This window comes from Gorilla gorilla, chromosome 21 (assembly GCF_029281585.2).
Source record: "Gorilla gorilla gorilla isolate KB3781 chromosome 21, NHGRI_mGorGor1-v2.1_pri, whole genome shotgun sequence".
NCBI classification, from domain to species: domain Eukaryota; kingdom Metazoa; phylum Chordata; class Mammalia; order Primates; family Hominidae; genus Gorilla; species Gorilla gorilla.
The window spans coordinates 21,330,815-21,336,508 of record NC_073245.2 but is presented as its reverse complement, the minus strand read 5'-3'; positions in this window follow the sequence as shown (position 1 = coordinate 21,336,508).

The window sequence follows — 5,694 nt, the reverse complement described above, 5'->3', positions numbered from 1 at the left end:
TTTTGTGCTTTCCATTTTCTTGGCAAATTTTCCTCCAACCTTTTATTTTGAGCCAATGTGTGTGTCTTTGCACATGAGATGGTTCTCCTGGATATAGCACACTGATGGGTCTTGAATCTTTATCTAATTTGCTAGTCTATGTCTTTTACTTTGAGCATTTAGCCCATTTACATTTAAGGTTATTATTATTATGTGTGAATTTGATCCTGTCATCATGATGCTATCTCATCATTCTGCACACTAGTTGATGCAGTTTCTTCATAGTGTCATTGGTCTTTATATTTTGGTGTGTTTTGCAGTGACTGGTACCAACTTTTCCTTTCCATATTTAGTGTTTTTTTCAGGAGCTCTTGTAAGGCAGGCCTGATGGTAACAAAATCACTCAGCATTTGCTTGTGTGAAAGGATTTTATTTCTCCTTCACTTATGAAGCTTAGTTTGGGTGTATATAAAATTCTAGGTTGAAAAATTTTTTTTTAGGAATGTTAATATTGGCCCCCAATCTCTTCTGGCTTGTACAGTTTCTGCTGAGATTATCTGCTGTTAGTCTGATGGGCTTCCCTTAGTAGGTGACCTGGCGTTACTCTCTGGCTGGCTTTAACTGTTTGTTCTTCATTTTGACCTTGGAGAATCTGATGATTATGCATTCCAGTCTGATCTTCTCATGGAATAACTTAATGGTGTTCTCTGTATTTCCTGAATTTGCATCTTGGCCTTTCTTGCTAGTTTGGGGATGTTCTCTTGGATAATATCCTGAACTGTGTTTTCCAGCTTGTTTCCATTCTCCCTGTCTCCTCTGGTACTCCAATCAATTGTAGGTTCAGTCTTTTTATGGAGTCCTGTATTTCTTGGAGGCTTTGTTCATTCCTTTTCATTCTTTTTTTTCTCTAGTTTTGTCTGCATGCCTTATTTCAGCAAAGTGGTCTTCAAACTCTGATATCCTTTCTTCCTCTTGGTCGATTCAGCTATTGATACTCGTGTATGCTTCACAAAGTTCTCGTGCTGTGTTTTTCAGCTCTGTCAGCTGGTTTATGTTCCTCTCTAAACTGGTTATTCTAGTTAGCAATTCCTTGAACTTTTTAATCAGTGTTCTTAGTTTCTTTGCATTGGGTTAGGATATGTTCCTTTAGCTCTGTGTAGTTTTTTATTACCCATCTTCTGAAGCCTACTTTTGTCAGTGCATCCATCTCATCCTCCATCCTGTTCTGTGCCCTTGATGGAGAAATGTTGTGATCATTTACAAGAGAAGAGGCACTCTGGCCTTCTGGGTTTTCAGCATTTTTTTGTTGATTCTTTCTCATCTTCATGAGTTTGTCTAGTTTCAGTCTTTGAGGCTGCTGACCTGTGAATGGGGTTTTTGTGGGGACTTTTTGTTGTTGTTTTTATGGTTGATGCTCCTGTTGTTGCTTTCTGTTGTTGTTGTTTTTTTTTTTTTCCCCAGTGGTCAGTTCCCTCTTCTGCAGGGCTGCTGCAGTTTGCTAGGGGTTCAGTTCAGGCCCTATTAATCTGATTCGCTCCTATGCCTAGAGATGTCACTCAAGGAGGCTGGAAAACAGCAATGATGGGTGCCTGCTCCTTCTTCTGGCATCTTTGACCTAGAGGGGCACCAATCTGATGCCAGCAGGATTGCTCCTGTATAGGGTGTCTGACAACTCCGATTGGCGGGTCTCACCCAGTTGAGTAGCACAGGGAACAGGACCTGTTTAATGAAGAACTTTGTCCTTTAGTGGAGAGGGTGTGATTCACTGGGGGGAAACCCACTTATCTGTGCTGCCTGGATTTCTCAGAACTACCAGGATGAGAGGCTAAGTCTGCTGCTCCATAGAGACTGTGGCCACCCCTCCCCCTAAGGGCTCAGGCCCAGGGAGATCCAGATTCTGTCCCTGAACCTCTGGCTGGAGTTATTGGAGTTCCTGCAGGGAAGCCCTGCCCAATGAGGAAGGATGGGTCAGGGTTAAGCCTGAAGAGGCACTCTGGCCACAGACTGCCACAGCTGCAGTGTTGGGCTGTGGGGGACAAGTCTTAGGACCAAGGAACCCAACCTGTCTGGCTCCAGCAGGGGAAAAGCACAGCCTGGGGCTATAGAGATGGGTGCCACCCTTCCCCCACCTAGGGAGCTTAGCGTGTTTGGCGGTTGCCAGTCCTAGTGCTGGCTGCTGCCCCTCCCCCAAGGAGCTCAAAGTGCTTAGACAGCAGGCAGCCGAAGTGCGGTGCTGGTTGTCTCTCCCTCTGGGAGTTCCATAGGCTTAAGCAGATTCCAGCTGAGCGGCTGTTAAGAGTCTGTGCATTCTGGAGTTGGGACGCTAGTCCCCAGTGGCATGGATTCACGAGTGAGATCTTCTGATCTGTGAGTTGCAGAGTTCTGTGGAAAAAGCACAGTTTCCTCAGTTGGGTAGCACACTCTCTCACCACCTCCCTTGGCTGGGGGGAGGAGGTTCCCCTTCTCCCATGTAGCTCTCAGGTTGGCCACTGTGCCACACTGTTCTTGCTTCTTCCTGTGGGTCACGCCAGCCTCCTAGTCAGTTCTGATGAGAGAACCTGGGTGCCTTTGTTGCTGGTGAAGGATTCACATGCTTATTATGCTTTTTTTCCGATGGAGCCAACGAACACTGCTGTTTTTAGTAGGCCATCTTGGCCCTGCCCCCCAAGAAATGTTTACATCTAATAGCAATTTATAGTTTTATTTAAAAAGGCAAAAATTACTTCTTCCAAAAGATAATGCAGTTATTAATATTAGGTAAGGTAATCAATAATATATTGTCTAAACTGGGACATTTCAGAGAGTGAAAGGAGATGCTATTAATAATTATGCCCAGGGAACAGGCATAAAGTAGGATAGTCCCAGGCAAATCTGGAATATGATCTCCTTAATTTGATGGCGAGTGACCCTTTCAAAGGTAACTAAATCTGGATTAGCCTTTAAGCCCATCCAGAAATGAGGACAACTCTTAAAATATTATATTACAAATTGAGATGGAAACTATAGAAGAGAGGAAATGCTGGTAGACATGGCACCATTAGACTCCTGTCTTAAAATAAAGTTGTAAATTCTGGTATTTGTGGAGAACAATTTCTAGGGAATTTAAACAGAGTGGCTAACAGAACACTCAAATCATGAGCAAGGTTAAAATAAGTATCATATGAGCTTTTGTTGTATAACTCACTCATATTAATTACTGAACACTCAATACAATACACATAGGCCCCACCTTTGTGCCTAGGAAAACAATGCTGACAATTTACTTTATTCTTAGGGGTACTTGTGTGTGTGAGTGTGTTGGTGATTGTAAGGTAGGAGGCACAACCCTGGAGGTGGGACTCAGATAGAGTACCAAATTGAGGACTGGCTAAAACAGGTGAGGGGGGTAAGCACCTCTTCAAAAGACATGGCACACTCCTCAAGTGTTCCATGCCAGTTTACTGTTGCCATGGCAACACCAGGAGTTACCACCCCTTTCTTTCCATGGCAATGACCTAACAACCTGGAAGTTAGCACCTTCATCCTAGGAATTTCTGCATAAACTGCCCTTTAACTTGCATATCATCAAAAGTCCATATGAATATGAGTGCAGAACTGCCTCTGAGCTGCTGCTCTGGGCACAGTGTCTGTGGGGTAGAGCTGACGAAGAGAGAACGGCTCCTCTGCTGCTGCTGTACCCAACTGCTTCAATAAAAGTTGTTGTTTAACACCAACAGCTCGGCCTTGAATTCTTTTCTGGACAAAGCCATGAACCGTCCTGGGCTAAGCCCCAATTTGGGGGCTTGCCTGACCTGCATCAATTGTACCAAATAATCAATAGTTGATGTCAATTTTGGCTGCCCCCAAACAAAGACCAGTGCTTCTCAAACGTTAGCTTGCATAAGAATCACACAAATAATTTGTCAGAATATAGGTTGCAGCCCCCATGTTCCATCTATAGATTCTGACTCAGCAATTCAGAAGTGGGATCTGAGATTCTCATTTTCTAACAAGCTCCTGATTGATGCTGCTGGTGGTCTACGACTGCTCTTGGAAAAGCACTGCAGACCAGTAATTGTCAGTCTGCACCACACATTGTAATCATCTGGGGAGCATCCAAAAACACTGATACTCAGAACCCAACCACAAAGATTTTGATTTCATTGGTTTGTGATGGGACTCATCATTGGTATATTTAAAATTTTCCCCAGATGATTCTAATGTACTGCCAGGACTGAGATCCACTGTCTTTTTCTTTCCCTTTCATTTCAACATAAATAATTTGAAATATCTATCATCTCCAATAGACTGTAAGATCCCTGAGGATAAGTACCATTTCTGTTGGTTTTCCTACTTTATTCCTAGAATAGCTGTCTCAGATCTCATTAGTATCTGTTGCATATTTGTCATTAATGACCAATGTTCCTCTATGGTACTTTCATAAACATGATATGGATGTTGGTGTCTTCACTTGCTTACCTCTGTGGATGTTGCAGTGATCCAGAAACAATATCTTACTTAAATATATGTATCCGTAAAATACTAGTGTATAACAAACTACCTCAAAACTCAGGCACTCAGAACAATGAGTATCTTTCATTGCTCATGCATTTCCATGCATCAGGTGGTTCTGCTGGCCTTAGACAAGCTCACTCATGCATCTGTGGTCAGCTGTGGGTTGGGAGGCAGCTATGCTGATATTGGCTGGGCTCCCTCACATGTTTAGGGGTCTAGACTGGTTTATATTGTTCTTGGCTGAGGCTGCTAAAGTCTCCATGTGCCTCTCAACTTCCAACAGGCTGGCCTGGGCTGGTTCACGTGGTAGCTGTGGAAGCTTCTATGACAGATAGGAAAAGCATGAAGTCTCTTGAAGCCTAGAAAAGACCTCCCATTATTTCTGCCACATTCTATTGGCAAAAACAAGTCACAAGGCAGTCCAGATTCAAACAGCGAGGGAAATGGGCTTCAATTATTGGTAAGAAGAGTTTCAGAGTCTTAGTGCAAAAGGTTGGGATAGAGAAAAGTCATGAATAGGACTAGAAATGGCATCAATCTACCACAGCCTCTAAGGCAAACTCCCCAGACCCCAGACCTCTTCTCTCATTCCAGCCTTAGAAGAATTGCCAATATGTCTAATGGAAAAGCAAGTTGATTTCAGCTCAGTTTGCTGGCTTAAGCTATTTAGTAAATGAAAGGCTCATAGGATTTAGTTTCTAATATTTGAAAGCTGAGGAGGTGAAAATGTCTAAAGAAAAATAAAGTTACAGTTGATGTTTATTTTTATTTAAGAATAGGTTGTAAATTATTGGTGGGAAACTTGGATCAGTGAACATGATGAATGACTCATTGCCAAATGTAGCAAAGATTACAACATGAAAAAGATTGAAATCTAGGAAATTAAAAGAAAATGTACTGTGAAAGTTAACTATAGTTAAATAATTTGACATTTATTCTCATTGGTTCCCACCTTTCTTGTAACTGTATAATAAGCAGGGATTGCAGTAGGGACTTGAAAAGAAAAGCCCTCCTAATACCCGAAGATAAAGATTCAATGTAAACCTGAGGCCAAACCTCTGGGTTTCTTTCTAAATTATCCTGACTGGTGTGCTTTCTTTGGGAGGTGGAATGCCCACCTTCCCTGCTAAAGACCTCTCTCGACTGCCAAAAGTTGCGAGAAACCTATGGTTAAGAAACTTAGAATCTGTGCTCCTGGAGGAAGTAGTTTCTGGGACACAT